Source organism: Lactuca virosa, chromosome 5 (genome assembly GCF_052849685.1).
Source record: "Lactuca virosa cultivar CGN04683 chromosome 5, Lactuca_virosa_CGN04683_v6, whole genome shotgun sequence".
In the NCBI taxonomy this organism is placed as follows: Eukaryota; Viridiplantae; Streptophyta; class Magnoliopsida; order Asterales; family Asteraceae; genus Lactuca; species Lactuca virosa.
In genome coordinates this window covers 130,008,150-130,024,936 of record NC_136430.1, presented here as the reverse complement: position 1 = coordinate 130,024,936, position 16,787 = coordinate 130,008,150, and positions in this window count along the sequence as shown.

Sequence of the window (16,787 nt, the reverse complement as noted above, 5' to 3'; positions counted from 1 at the left end):
GAACTGATTATTTATGAAGAGGGTACCAGGGTTGGATCAGCCTTTTGTTCTGATGTCAGGGCTCAACAGTATCTGCAACATGAGTGTATGGGTTACGTCGGTTATATGGTTGGCACTCGGGTCAGAAAGGAGGTTTCGTTTTTGGATGTGCCCATACTCAGGGAGTTCCCAGATGTTTTTCTGGAGGAATTACTCGATATGCCTCCTGAGAGGCAGGTTGCATTCAGGATGGGTCAATCTTATTTGTGAAGAAGAAGGATAGGTCTCACCACATATTTATTAATTATCGGGAGTTGAACAAGTTAAAGGTGAAGAACCGTTACCCACTTCCATGGATTGATGATCTCTTGGATCAACTACAGGGTGCATATTGATTCTCCAAGATCGATACGAGATCAGGGTATCATCAAATAAGAGTCGGGGAGGAGGACGTGGGGAAGACAACGTTTCAGACTCGTTATGGTCATTACAAGTTCGTGGTGATGCCGTTTTGGCTCATCAATACGCCTGCGACATTTATGGATTTGATGAATCAGGTTTGCAGGCTGATGCTCAATCGATCAGTCATTGTTTTTATTGATGATATCCTGGTTTATTCCGTGACCAGGGAGCAACATGAGGAGCACCTTCGAGAGCTTCCAGGAGTTTTGAGGCGGGAACAGTTGTATGTCAAGTTCTCGATGTGTGATTTTTGGTTATGGGAGGTCTAGTTCTTGGGACACCTCGTTAACCAGAACATGATTTTAGCGGACTATTATTGGAAATTTATTCAGGATTTCTACAAGGTTGTTGTACCGCTTACTCGTTTGATGAGGAAGGGTGTGGTTTTTTGTTGGGGGCCTAAGCAGCGGGCTGCATTCGAGACATTGAGACAAAAGTTATGTGAGGCACCATTGTTGACTCTCTTTGAGGGTTTTGAGGATTTTTTTGTGTATTGTGATGCATCCATCACTGGTTTGGAAGCAGTACTCATGTAGAGAGGGAGGGTGATTGCTTATGCTTCCAAGCAGTTAAATCCGCATGAGGTTCGGTATCTGACACATGAACTGGAGTTGGGGACGGTGGTGTTTGCCCTCAAGATTTGGCAGAATTATTTGTATGGGGTCCAATGTACCATCTACAAGTATCACAAGAGTTTGAGATATCTCATGGATCAGCCAAATCTGAACATGAGACAATGTAGGTGGCTTGATGTGGTCATGGATTATGACTACGAGATTCTGAACTGTTAGGTTTTGAGCATTCTAACACTCCTAAGGTGTACATGCAACCCTAAATACCTTGGATCTATATTTTCTCTATTATACATGCAAATATCCATTTTCCAAGGTATTGTTATAACTATCATAATATGAAGTACATATAATATAAATTCTAGTATAATTACATACCTCTTTGTTGTAGCTTGATTCCATGGAGCTTAAGAGCCTAGTGCCTCAAGTGTGACACCTCAAATGGTTCACACAACATCACCAACAACGTGGAATAACTTAAGAGAAAAGGTTCCTATGCTCAAATCGGCTAGCCCTCATGTGTACACACACTAGTGCCAATTTCTTGAGCCATGTGGTCCTTATATATGTGGTGGCTATTAGGGTTACACCATATAACTCATGTCTTTCCATATTCTTCATGCTCCATGGGTTAAAGCCTCCATGGCTTTAGCCCAACATGAAGAACTTTGGATCATAAGCCCACATATGAATGATCTACACAATCAATCCCCATATATTTAATTAGTCTCCTTTTGACCACAAAATTAATTCCAAATTAATTCTTGATCAGTACTAATTAAATAATATGATTTCATATTAATATATTAGAACTTATAATATATTAACAAATCATAAATATCCTTTTCTCACAAAAGTCTATCCAAATTGTTCCGATGCCATGCAACCCAAATGGACCATGCCAATCGGGTCAAGTACATACCAATTATAGTTATGGACTTAGACACTAATCCAACATGAACCACCCGGGGAAAGCGAATGTGGTTGTTGATGCTTTGAGCCGCAAGTCGGCTAGTTCTTCTATTAGGAGCTTATGTATGAGGATTTTGATGATTTTCCATTTCTGGATTTGATTAGGGAGGCTCAAGACAAGGGAGCCAAGAAGGAGAATTGGAAGTAGGAGTGAATCAGGGGTGATAGCGATAGGTTTTCTATCGATGGTCATGGATAATTGACCCGGTGTGGTCGGGTTTGGGTATCGGATTTTGGCAGGATCAGACAGACTGTGTTGGAGGAGGCACATAAGTCCATATTTTCGATACACCCTGATCAACCAAGATGTATCGAGATTTGAGACTTAGCTATTGGTAGCTATGCATGAAGAAGGAGATAGCCTGGTACATTGAAAGGTGCTTGGCTTTTCGGATGGTCAAGGTCGAGCAACAGAGGCCACATGGAAAGCTTCAGACTTTGGAGGTTCCCACGTGGAAATGGGAATAGATAATCATGGATTTCAACACCAAGCTACCTCGGACAGCTAAGGGATTTGATGCAATATGGGTTATAGTGAACCGTCTGACCAAGAGTGCCCACTTTCTAGCTATTCGGGAGAGCTCTCCGGTCGAGAAATTGGCCGATGTTTATGTGCATGAGATCGTCGCTCGACATTGTATTCCGGTTTCTATCATATCAGATCAAGATGTTCGGTTTACTTCTCAGTTTTGGTAGAGATTCCACGAGGAACTGGGTACAAGGTTTCATTTTAGTACTGCTTATCATCTTCAGACTAATGGACAGAGCCAGAGGACCATCCAGACGCTCAAGGATATGTTGAGAGCATGTGTTATAGATTTTGATGGGAGTTGAAATTCCTATCTTCCTCTGGATGAGTTTTCTTACAACAACGATTATCACTCCAGTATAGGTGCACCGCTATTTGAGCTTCTCTATGGGAGGAAGTGTCGTACCCCAGTCTGTTGGGGAGAGGTTGGTCACAGGGTCATGGGAAAGACCGAGGTAGTTCTTCAAACAACATATCTTATTCAACAGATCAGACAGAGGTTGCAGACAACTCATAGTCAGCAGAAGAGCTATGCTGACAAATGTCGATCCAAGTTGGAGTTGCAAGTTGGCGATATCGTCTTACTGAAGGTATCACCCTAAAAGGGTGTAATACGCTTTAGGAAGAAGGGAAAGTTGGGGCCCCGATATATTTGGCCATTTCGAGTATTAGATAGGGTAGGTAAGGTAGCCTATGAGTTGGATTTTCCTGAGGAACTAAGTCAGATTCACAACACCTTTCACGTTTCTCAGCTACGAAAGTGTGTAACTGATGATTCAACAACGGTTCCTTTCTGATGATATTCAGGTTGATGATCGCCTGAACTATGTTGAGAGGCAGGTGAAAATTTTGGATAGGAAAACGAAGGCCTTGCGCAACAAAGTCGTCCCATTGGTCAAAGTTCAGTGTCCGCATTAGACGGGTTCCGAATGGACTTGGGAACCCGTGGCAGAGATGCGAGAGGACTACCCCAAGTTATTCGCAGCATCAGACTTTGAGGATGAAGTCTAATTTAAGTAGGGGAGAATTGTAACATCTTGATCTAGGTATTTTCTGTTTTTGCCATTAGAATGAAATTACAATGCAGATTTGGTCCCTTGGCTATGTAAGTGAGGTCGCGTGTTTTGCCAAGTACACTGGGCGTACGTGGCTGCGGGTCAAACCCTATTTTTAGTGTTTGAGCCCTATTTAAACAACATTATCTCTTCAAGACCTCTTCTCTCATCAGCCTCCATCTCCCAAATCGTCCCTTGCTAACCGTAATCCATTGCGTGAGCATTTTGAGATTGAAAGTGAGCTTTGGTGATCTTGAAGGAAGAAGAAAGAAGAGGAATCAACTTGGAAGCTCAAGGAATCTTGGATCCAAAAAATCTTGCCCTCAAACATAATTTAGAGGTATAAAGTTCAGATCTTGATGAATATTTGCTTTGGATCTTGCTAGTTCTTAGGTTTTTATGATTTTAGTCTCATAATCTTAATGTTCATGAGTATGGCTTACTCTAACCATAAGGGTTGTCCTTCCATGCGTTTTTAGGTGCTTAGAACCATAAAAATGTGATATTAGTCCCTTTCCTTTCTTTATTCATGAGATATGAGGTTTTAGGTTGTGTATTAAGTTAGGGTTTAGTTTTTGGACCTATTCTAGCCTTGGAAAGTCATAAAGTTAAAAACTTTATGACTTAGAATGTTATTTGGAACTGGATCTGAGTTTTGGACGTAGTGTCTTTATAGATTAAACACTTAATAGAAATGAGAAGATGTCAGCCAGGTATGCTGGGTGTACCTGATGGTACGTTGCGCGTACACAGTCGAAACCTCGTATTTCGGCCAAAAGTGCACTACACGGGGCGTAGTTACTAAGTACGCCGAGCATACTCAGTTAGAGTTGACTCGTTGAATTTTTGACTTTTGACCTTTGACCAGAATTTTGACCAAGTTTGACTTAGGGGTATTTTGGGTATTTTGAGTTGTAGTTTGAGTTTAGGTCATTGTTTGTTGTATAGGTGACATGTACAGTTGACACTTGGAGCTGCATTCTTTTCTGCTATCTTTTCGAGTGTAAGGTGAGTTTCCTCACTGTACTCGTCGGTTGAAGGCGCCAATGTCGGCCCATTCAGTTCTGTATCCTGGTAGATAGGATGTTGGTATATGTTTATCTGTTTCATATGTCGACAAAGTGCGTTTGGGTTGAGGCAATACTGCTCTATGCAGAAGCCAACAAACCCGGGAGCAAGCTAGACATAAGCTATGGGCCAGAAAGGCAAGCCAGACTTATGTTGTGGGCTCAAGGGTAATCCAACTCGATGCTTGTGGGACTAGTATACATGCTATTATATGTTTGTGCGGTGGTATTTTGGGGAACTCACTAAGCTTTAGCATTTAATTTAAGATTTATGTTTGAAGTACTTTAGATGATCGGGGAAAAGCAAAGGCGTGATCATAGACATCCTTCAGTGAAATATTTTGGAGATGTTATGATACATTGAATTTGGAACATTTGTAATTGATCTTGTGTTCTTATGATTTGGGATGATTAAAAAACAATGATTTATCTTTAATTAAAAACAAAAAAGTTTATTGGGATTTTGGTATGTTACACCAAATTCTCCAAGTGTGAGTTTTGGTTGTGTGAGGTGCAGATTCTAGGACATCTTGTCAATCAGAAGGGTATATTGGTTGATCCGGCTAAGATCGAGGTCGTGATGCAGTGGGAAGTTCTAACTTCTCCATATGAGATTCGGAGTTTCCTTGGTTTAGCTGGGTATTATCGGAGGATTATTGAGAATTTCACCAGGATCACACTTCCGTTGACCAGGTTGACGAAGAATTTTCTTACTTTTCATTGGGGGCCTGAGCAACAGGCGACATTTGAGACTTTGAGGCAGAAGTTATGCGAGGCTCCGATCTTGACCTTTCCAGAGGGTGTGGATGATTTCATGGTGTACTGCGATGCGTTGATTACGAGATTGGGTGCGGTGTTGATGCAGAGGGGTCATGCGATTGCTTATCTTCGATGCATCTGAAGCCTCGTGAGGCAAACTATCCCATTCATGATTTGGATTTGGGGACGATAGTTTTTTCCCTCAATATTCGGCATCATTACTTGTATGGGGTTTTTTGTATCATCTACACAGACCACAAGAGTTTGAGGTATTTAATGGATCAGCCAAATCTGAACATGAGGAAGTGCAGGTGGGTTGATATGGTAAAGGATTATGATTGTGAGAACCTTTATTACCCTGGGAAGGCCAACGTGGTGGCTGATGATCTCATCCGTAAGGCAGCTGGTAATCCGATCAGGGATGTATTTCTGAGGATGATGGTGATTACCCTACTCTTGGAGCAGATTCGTGAGCCTCTTGTCGAGGCTATGAAATAGGAGCACCGAAAGTGTGAGCATATAGTGGGTAATTTTTTCTCTTCTGATTATGATAGATGGGGATTACTGAACGTTTATCAGAGAGTTTAGGTTCCATATTTTAGGGGTACGCGACATATTTTGATGGAGGAGGCGTATAAGTCGAAGTTTTCTATTCATCCAGGCGCGACAAAAAAGTATAGAGAGCTCCGACTTGATTATTGGTGGCCTGACATGAAGTACGATGTGTTATGCGGAGAGGTGCTTAAATTGCAGGAAAGCCAAGGCTGTGCATCAGCCACCTTACAGAAAGATGGAGCCGTTGGGTGTTCCCATTTGGAAATGGGAAGATATTACAATGGATTTTATCACTAAGCTACCGCGGACCATGCGAGGGGTAGATTCGATTTAGGTTATCGTCGATCGATTGACCAAGAGTGCATATTTCATTCTTACTCAGGAAAGCACTTCTGTAGAGAAGTTGGCGGATGTCTATATCCGAGAGTTTATGGCACAACATGGGGTTCCAGTCTCAGTGATTTCGAATCGGGATGTTGGGTTCACTTCCATGTTCAGAAAGAGATTCCATGAACAGTTGGATACTCGTCTGCTTTTCAGCATGGCCTTTCATCCGCAGACTGATAGACAAAGTGAGCGAACTATTCAAACCTTGGAGGATGCTTCGGGCATGCATGCTGGATTTCGGCGGTAGCTGGGATACATTGTAACATTCGAAAGTATTGGTATGTTTCCTTTTAACCATATATGCAAAAACCTTTCATTTTGGTCCCTAGCTCAGTACGCGAGGGATGCCCTATGGGTACGCTGAGCGTACTGGTTCTTCGATGGATCATGGATGCACCCATGTATGATGGGCATACGTGGAAGAACGCGATGCATACTTTGGCCAGCTAGAAACCCTAATATTTAGGGTTTTAACACTATATAGGCTCATTATGTCCCTTGATCCTTGCCTCTTACTAGCCTCCATATCTCCTAAACCCTAATCTCGATCCTTAGCCACCATTTTAGTGTTCTTGAGCTCTTGTTAAGGATATTAGTGTTTACTTGTGCATTTTGAAAAGGTAGAAGGTCATTGAAGATTCATTGCTTGGTGTGAAGCTTATAGATCTAGAGTCATCTTCTTCTTAGCAAGTCATTTGAGGCAAAAAGCTCTCAATTTGACAGTTCTTTATGCTAGATCCAATTTAGGGTGTTATTTATGCATTTTTGGGTCTTTTGAGCTATATTGAGTTTATGGTCTACTTCAGAAGCCATGGGGGTTAGATCTTAGCACATTTGTGGTCCCTTGTCCATAAAAATGCAACCTTTATGAAATATCTTGGTCCATGCATGAGTTAGGCTCTTTGTTATGGCTCTTTTTGACTTTTAGGCCTAATTAAGTCATGCATTGGAGTAAAGTTGCCAACTTTATGTGTTAAGTCAAATCCTAGAATCAAATCTGGGAGTTTGGCATTTTGGCTTAACCGATTAAGTGCTTAATGAGTTGGTTTTGTAGTCTGCGGAGTACGTGGGGCGTAACAGCTCATAGCATACTCAGATGTTTGGCTTTTGGGTTGACTTTCACGGGTTTGGGCCATATTTTGGGATTTTAGGGTTTGGGCCTTGTAGGGCCATTGGACTTTTGACTTTGGGCCATGGATAGACTATGTACTCTCTTGGAATTAGGTCCATGATGATCTTGCGCTCAAATAGAAAGTTGGGGCATAATGGGCATTGGGATGTCATTTAGGAATTTAGGCCTTTTGAGTAAATGGGTTGGGACGTCGATTAGGGCCAAGTAAGAAAAGGGTAAAATGGTATTTTACCCATGGTGTTAGACAAGTAATTTAGATTCTTGATGATGGGTCGAGATCCAATGCCAGCCCATGATTTAATTGAATATTATTTGATTATGTTAGCGCATGGATTTTCCGAACCAACAAACTGAGATTTTATCTGATAGATTCGACAGCTTGAGGTGAGTTTCCTTACTGTGTTTGGCGGGTCGAAGGAACAACAACACGCAAAGGTTGTCCACCACTCCACATCGGTCTTGAGCTATTATGTCATGGGGGAAAGAAAGAAGGTCAACGGTGGTCTCTTGGTGGCCTTGGTGGCCAATGACGGGCGGGGCCCATTATATGTTTGATATGTATGGTATGTGGTGTTTTGGGAAACTCACTAATCTTTGTTCTTACGGTTTTCATGTTATGTTTCAGGGGAAGAGCTGGGGATGACTACAATGCACACACCACATTGTTTCACATCTTTATGACTCTAATGTATTTGGATAATTATTGACATGTTACGATTTTTTATGGCATTATGAACAAGATATGATTGATGGTTTTATTATTTTTAAAAATCAAAATTTTTGGTCTGAATTTTTTTGACGATACAAGTTGGTATCAGAACCTTGGTTTGAGGGATTCGGGCACAGTCTTGGGTGTTTCTAAACTCAAACTGAGGATTTTGTTGATTTTATAAAAGGAATGTTTTATAAAAAAGAGTTTTCTGACAACAGAAAGGGGTGTGGTGCATGTAATCAACCGAGCTTAGGTAATTTTCCCAAAATACCAATACATGTTTTATGATATGCTTGATTTGTGAATCTGTGAATCGCATGCTAGATTAGGGATAAGGATCTAGGGGAGATGCCTTTGTATTCCTACTATATGAGCTTGTAGACTTGCATGCTAGTACTAATCTGTGATTGATAGGACAACCTGTTTAGGATATGCTTGATTCCGATTACTCAATGCCCGAATACTGCTTGCTTTGTGCTTTTTAGGAGTTTTCATTAACTTCAGCTAACTAGTAAGTGAATATGCTAAGTTACATATCATTGAGACTAAATAAGTTTAGAAGGTTAGGTTTTAACTCTATTGCATAGCTATTGTTTGAGTCCAACCGTTATAGGGTTTTCACATAAAATGTCGATTAGAATTAAGTAAGAACACTTAACCCATTAAGGACTTAATCCATTATGCCAAATAGTGCATTAAGTTAATTGTGGGGCATTATTAAGTATTATTTAGATTTTAATTAACGACTTTAACGCGGGTCCCGACCAAATCCAAAACTAGGGTTTCTTGACATCAGGGTTTTATAAACCCTAATTTGGGTTTCCAACCCAAATACATACCAACTAGGTTCCATGTTACGCTTTTAGGTTAATTAGTGATAAATAAGTCGGGCACCACCCACTGCCACTCGGGTAGTGGTGGTCGGCGGTGGTCCGAGGCGGCAACCACCACTTTGAATGGTGGTCGATATAATTTTTAAACAAAAACGATATCAAAGCATTCTGGTACACTAAAATCCATACGAAACACACACCCACATAGCCACCCAAGGTGGTGGCTAGTGGTCGCAGAATGGCGGCAACCACCATGGTTGGCTGCCATGGTGGTTCACTTGCTTTCCGGCCAACAATTACACTCACACACACCTTCGATTTGCTGCAGTGACACACACACATACATGAAACACGACACCCACTGAAACACGCACCCAAATCAACTATCATCGTGGCGGCAGGCGGTGGTCGAAGGGCACTAACAAGGAGGAACAGTCGCTGGAGTGATGGCGGCGGCGCAGTCCCAGAAAGAAATGGAGAAGGGAGAAGGTGGTGCGATTCCGACCGAGTACAACATAAGCAGCATCAGAAAAGAACGTCCGCTCGCGGTCCTCGTCGTCGCTGGAAACGAGAGCAACGACGGTCCTGGTTGACGGGTCACATTGGCGGAAAGGCGTCGGCTAAGAACGGTGGTCGATGGAACAACAACACGCAAAGGTTGTCCACCACTCCACATCGGTCTTGAGCTATTATGTCATGGGGGAAAGAAAGAAGGTCAATGGTGGTCTCTTGGTGGCCTTGGCTGATCGGAAAAACGAGAAAAGAACCATGGTGGCGGCTGGAGAGTCATGAGTGGAGGCTAGTTCCCAAAGGTAGGGTTAGGGTTATCATGTATCCGAGTGGGAAGGAAGAAAGGAAGAGGACGGGTTTAAGCCCCATCTCCAAATCAAACTCTTAAGCCAAAACACGCTTTTGGTCCCTCCTCTTCAATTTTTTTTTCAAATAAATCCATAAATTACCATTCAACCCTCTGCTTCCAAAATCCTTTCAATTTAAACCCAATAGCTACAAAATAAGTCCAAATGTTTTATCCTTAGCCGCATGCTCAAATATTATTTACAAAACAAACCCTGAAAGTACCCTTTTAGTCCTTTCTGATGATATTCAGGTTGATGATCACCTGAACTATGTTAAGAGGTCGGTTTGGATAGGAAAACGAAGGCCTTGCACAACAAAATGTTTTCATTGGTCAAAGTTTAGTGTCTGCATTAGACAGGTTCCGAATGGACTTGGGAACCCATGGCAGAGATGCGAGAGGACTACCCCAAGTTATTCGCAACATCGGACTATGAGGATGAAGTCTAATTCAAGTAGGGGAGAATTGTAACATCTTGATCTAGGTATTTTCTGTTTTTTCCATTAGAATGAAATTACAATGCAGATTTGGTCCCTTGGCTATGTAAGTGAGGTCGCGTGTTTTGCCAAGTACATTGGGCGTACTCAGCGTACGCAGCGCGTACGTAGCTGCGGGTCAAACCCTATTTTTAGTGTTTGAGCCATATTTAAACAACATTATCTCTTCAAGACCTCTTCCCTCATCATCCTCCATCTTCTAAATCGTCCCTTGCTAACCATAATCCATTGTGTGAGCATTTTTAGCTTGAAAGTGTGCTTTTGGTAATCTTGAAGGAAGAAAAAAGAAGAGGAATCAACTTGGAAGCTCAAGGCATCTAGGATCCAAATATATCTTGCCCTCAAACATCATTTAGAGGTATAAAGTTCAAATCTTGATGCATGCCTGCTTTGGATCTTGCTAGTTATTAGGTTTTTATGCTTTTAGTCCCATAATCTTAGTGTTCATGAGTATGGCTTACTCTAACCATAAGGGTTGTCCTTCCATGCGTTTTTAGGTGCTTAGAACCATAAAAATGTGATATTGGTCCTTTTTCTTTCTTCATTCATTAGATATGAGGTTTTCGGTTGTGTATTAAGTTAGGGTTTAGTTGTTGGACCCATCCTAGCCTTGGAAAGTCATAAAGTTAAAAACTTTATGACTTAGAATGTTTTTTGGAACTAGATCTGAGTTTTGAACGTAGTGTCCTTATAGATTAAGCACTTAATAGAAAAGATAAGATATCAGCTAGGAATGTTGCGTGTACCTGATGGTACGTTGCGCGTACATGCTCGAGACCTCGTATTCTGGTTAATAGTGCACTGAACTGAGCGTAGTTACTAAGTACGCCGAGCGTACTTAGTTAGAGTTGACTCGTTGAATTTTTGACTTTTGACCTTTGACCAGAATTTTGACCAAGTTTGACTTACGGGTATTTTGGGTATTTTGAGTTGTAGTTTGAGTTTAGGTCATTGTTTGTTGTATAGGTGACATGTACAGTTGACACTTGGAGCTGCATTCTTTTTTGCTATCTTTTCGAGTGTAAGGTGAGTTCCCTCACTGTACTCGTGGGTTGAAGGCCACAATGTCGTCCCCTTCAGTTCTGGATTCTGTTAGATAGGATGTTGCTATGTTGTAGTGATCTATTAGATCTGTATGATTATCCGTTAGCTGGTTATATGTTTATCAATTTCATATGTCGACATAATGCGGTTGGGTTGAGGCAATACTGCTCTATGCGGAAGCCAACAAACCCGGGAGCAAGCTAGACATAAGCTATGGGCCAAAAGGTAAGCCAAACTTAAGTTGTGGGCTCGGGAGCAATCCAGACATGGTTGTGGGCTAGGAAGGCAAGCCAGAATCATGCTATGGGCTCAAGGGTAATCCAACTCGATGCCTGTAGGACCAGTATACATGCTATTATATGTTTTTGTGGTGGTATTTTGGGGAACTCACTAAGCTTTAGCATACAATTTAAGATTTATGTTTGAAGTACTTCAGATGATCGGGGAAAAGCAAAGGCATAACCGTACACATCCTTCAGTGACATGTTTTGGAGATGTTATGATACATTGAATTTGGAACATTTGTAATTGATCCTGTGTTCTTATGATTTGGGATGATTGAAAAACAATGATTTCTCTTTAATTAAAAAAGAAAATTTTTATTAGGATTTTGGTATGTTACACCAAATTCTCCAAGTGTGAGTTTTGGTTGCGTGAGGTGCAGATTCTGGGTCATCTTGTCAATCAGAAGGGTATATTGGTTGATCCGGCTAAGATCGAGGTCGTGATGCAGTGGGAGGTTCTGACTTCTCCATCTGAGATTCGGAGTTTCCTTGGTTTAGCTGGGTATTATTGGAGGTTTATTGAGAATTTCTCCAGGATAACACTTCCGTTGACTAGGTTGACGAAGAATTTTGTTACTTTTCATTGGGGGCCTGAACAAAATGCGACATTTGAGACTTTGAAGCAGAAGTTATGTGAGGCTCCGATCTTGACCTTTCCAGAGGGTATGCATGAATTCAAGGCGTAATGCGATGCGTTGATTACGAGATTGGGTGTGGTGTTGAAGCATAGGGGTCATGTGATTGCTTATGCTTCGAGGCATTTGAAGCCTCATGAGGCGAACTATCCCATTCATGATTTGGAGATGGGGGCGGTAGTTTTTTCCATCAATATTTGGCATCATTACTTGTATAGGGTCTGTTGTATCATCTACATAGACCACAAGAGTTTGAGGTATTTGATGGATTAGCCAAATCTGAACATTAGGAAGTGAAGGTGGCTTGATGTGGTAAAGGATTATGATTGTGAGAACCTTTATTACCCTGGGAAGGCCAACATGGTGGCAGATGCTCTCATCCGTAAGGCAGCTGGTACTCCGATCAGGGATGTATTTCTAAGGATGATGGTGATTACCCTACTCCTGGAGCAGATTCGTGAGCTTCATGTCGAGGCGATGAAAGAGGAGCACCGAAAGTGTGAGCATATAATGGGTAATGTTTCCTCTTATGATTATGATAGATGGGGATTACTAAACCTTTATCAGAGAGTTTAGGTTCCAGATTTCGGGGGTACGCGACATATTTTGATGGAGGAGGCGCATAAGTCGAAGTTTTCTATTCATCCAGGTGTGAGAAAAATGTATAGAGACCTCCGACTTGATTATTGGTGGCCCAGCATGAAGCACGATGTGGTATGTGGATAGGTGTTTAACTTGCAGAAAACCCAAGGCCGAGCATCAGCGACTTCACAGAAAGATGGAGCCGTTGGGTGTTCCCATTTGGAAATGGGAAGATATTACGATGGATTTTATCACTAAGCTACCGCGGACCACGCGAGGGGTAGATTCGATTTAGGTTATCGTGGATCGATGGACCAATACTGCATATTTCATCCTTACTCAGGAGAGCACTTCTACAGAAAATTTGGCGGATGTCTATATCCGAGAGGTTGTGGCACAACATAGGGTTCCAATCTTGGTGATTTCGGATTGGGATGTTAGGTTCACTTCCATGTTCAGAAAGAGATTCCATGAAGAGTTGGATACTCGTCTGCTTTTCAGCATGACCTTTCATCCGCATACTGATAGGGAAAGTGAACGAACTATTCAGACCTTGGAGGATGTTTCGGGCATGCATGCCAGATTTCGGCGGTAGTTGGGATACGTTGTAACATTCGAAAGTATTGGTATGTTTCCTTTTAACCATTTCTGCAAAAACCTTTCATTTTGGTCCCTAGGTCAGTACGCAAGGCATACCCTATGGGTACGCTGAGCGTACTGGCTCTTCAATGGATCACGGATGCACCCATATATGTTGGGCATACGTGGGAGAACGCGGGGCATACTCTCGCCAACTAGAAACACTAATATTTAGGATTTTACCACTGTTTAAGCTCATTATGTCTCTTGATCCCTGCCTCTTACTAGCCTCCTTATCTCCTAAACCCTAATCTCGATCCATAACCACCATTTTAGTGTTCTCGAGCTCTTGTGAAGAATATTAGTGTTTACTTGTGCATTTTGAAAAGGTAGAAGGTCATTGAAGATTCATTTCTTGGTGTGAAGCTTATAGATCCAGAGTCATCTTCTTCTTTGCAAGTCATTTGAGGCAAAAAGCTCTCATCTTGACGGTTCTTTATGCTAGATCCAATTTAGGTGTTATTTATGCATTTTTGGGTCTTTTGATCTATATTGAGTTTATGGTCTGCTTCAGAAGCCATGGGGGTTAGTGTTGTTCTTGAGCATTCTAACACTCCTAAGGTGTTCATGCAACCCTAAATACCTTGGATCTATGTTTTCACTAATTATACATGCAATGGTGTTTCCAAGGTATTATACCTATAACTAGCATACAATTATCATATACCACACAAGAATCTAGTTAAGATAACATACCTTATGGTGGAGATTGAAGTCTTGATGTATCTAGCCTTAAGAGCTTAGCCCCAATAGCGTGGAAGCCTCAATTGGAATCACAACATATCATGGATAAAGGAGGAACTTGAGAGAGAATCTCCATGCACCAAAACCACCATGAACTCCAAGAATACACTAGTCACGATTTTGGGCAATGAAGTATGTATTTATATGTGGGATTTCTAGGGTCATGGATATAACCCAAATCCATACCCATGGGTCTTATGCTCCATGGTTCATGTGGGCCAACTCTTTATGTATCCATACATAAACTTGGTCCAACATGGATCATAAGCCCAACACACATAAATATAACTAATTAACATAATTAGTCCCCATAGATTTAATTAGTCTCCTTTTGATCACTAAATCAATTCTAAATTAATTGTTGATCAATACTAATTAAAACCATAGGATAAGTGATCAATTCTAAATTAATTGTTGATCAATTCTAAATCAATTCTAAATTAATTGTCGAACTCTAAACAAATCAATGACGCATCCATTAGATAAGTGATCATATATTCGTCCATTCTAGATATCATATGGACTGAGACATGGATTATAATCATTCTCTATGTCCATTTGTTGTTTCCCGATTTTCGATTTATGACAACTGACTAATTGAACAAATCAAATCAGTCCAGGCTTGGCCAAGCACTTAGGGGTGTCATCACTAAACCATCGAGGGGCCCATAGATATTGCTTTTATCCTTATGAGGTAAAAGGAATGGATAAACTTCGACTCATATGCTTGTACTAACTACTTGTTGAATTATACACAAAGGCACGTTTTATAACATCAAGTTACTGATGTGTTTTCGTACAATCAATGTATAATCAACTCATAGTCAACAACTCATATCTCTAGGTTTGAAGAATATAAGATATTATCGTCTCATGATTCAATCATGATAAAATCCATGAAGTGATTCAAATGAGCGTGGGTTTAATCCAATACTCAAATCTTATTCTAGGAGCACTCATGAATATTGCAGCTAAGTCTAGCCACCTAGACAGACTACAGACCCATTCATGACAGTCTTGCCTCAATACCAACTTCCAAAGTATGATTGACTGTGGACGGTTTAAATAACCTAGTTATTCGGGAAGTCAAAACACGCAAAGTGAAACACAAGAATAATACTAATCCTATATGGCCCCAACACTTTGAGTGTAAATAAAAACCCTTTTATCTAAGCACCATATTGATTACTCATTATTCATTGTATAATGTTTCGATTTATCAACTTAATACTTGAATTAAAACAATAGTCATGCCATGCTTCAAGCATGCACACTATCTTTACCTATGGTCCTTTCTTTTGTGAAATAGATCAATTAAATACGACTCCAATGATGCTCATTTCACAATCCCAATCCCTTTTGTAAATGTAAGAATACCAAACTCTTGCCATTTACTGTAATATTTTAGATTCCAAACTTATATGCAATGATTCTCTTGTAATGACTATGCACAAAAGTCACAAATATTTGGCAACATACATTACAAAGTATTCCAATGGAGATCAATTCCATGGAAATGAAGTCTCATATTCAAAGTACATTCCTTTGAACATCCTTCTTTGCATTAAGTTTTCTAATCTTACACAGATTCAGAGAATAACTTCCACCTATGGAAACAATTCCATATTACCATTTTGACTATCACTTCTGAACAACAGTTGCCTCTTTTCAAAATATGTCAATATGGTCATTTCCAAAGTTTACACTATACTTCTAATTGTCCACAAGGAGCCAATCTTTGGTAAACCTCAGATTGTTCTCGACAATTGCTTAATCATTTTAGTCATATCCGGTTCTATTCCTTTTTTCCTCTTAATTCCCTAAGCATTTGGAAAATTTAGAATGGATGTAATCGATCCTATACCCGAAGCATATGGGACACGATTCTTGCTATAAAAAATTTATTTGCCACGTTCTCACAATTCGAACTATGAAGAGGGATGTCGTAATCATAATCGAATTTTGAGAACGCCACATATATAGAATTTCCTTATGTTGAACCATTCCAACATAACATTCATATATATCCTTGACTAAAGTTGATTAAAATCTCAATCTAAGCTTGTAGAATTGGAATGAAGTATAAAATCCTCTCCCTTAATTATAGCAAAACAACTTTTCAAAGCGAATTGAAACTTTTGTTTTCTATAATTAACATTGCTAACTTGCAACACTTAACATAATAATCATGCTCCCACTAACATGATAATTATAATATAACCAGCATAACACTTTATGCTCCCACTAGCTTTGACATGCACCCAGAAATCAGCTAGACTTCTAGAAATCAATACTTTATTGACTTTCTTACCAAAGTTTAATTTTCTGATACGAGATGCTTTGATAAGATTTTATCAAAATCATACACCTTTTCTTAGACAGCTCACATGTGTGTCTAAACAATTATTAAGAGGGGTACCGTAATCATAATGTTTAGACTTTCTTCCATTCTCACAAGTCCATACTAGTGTGCCGGTTAACCACACACACTC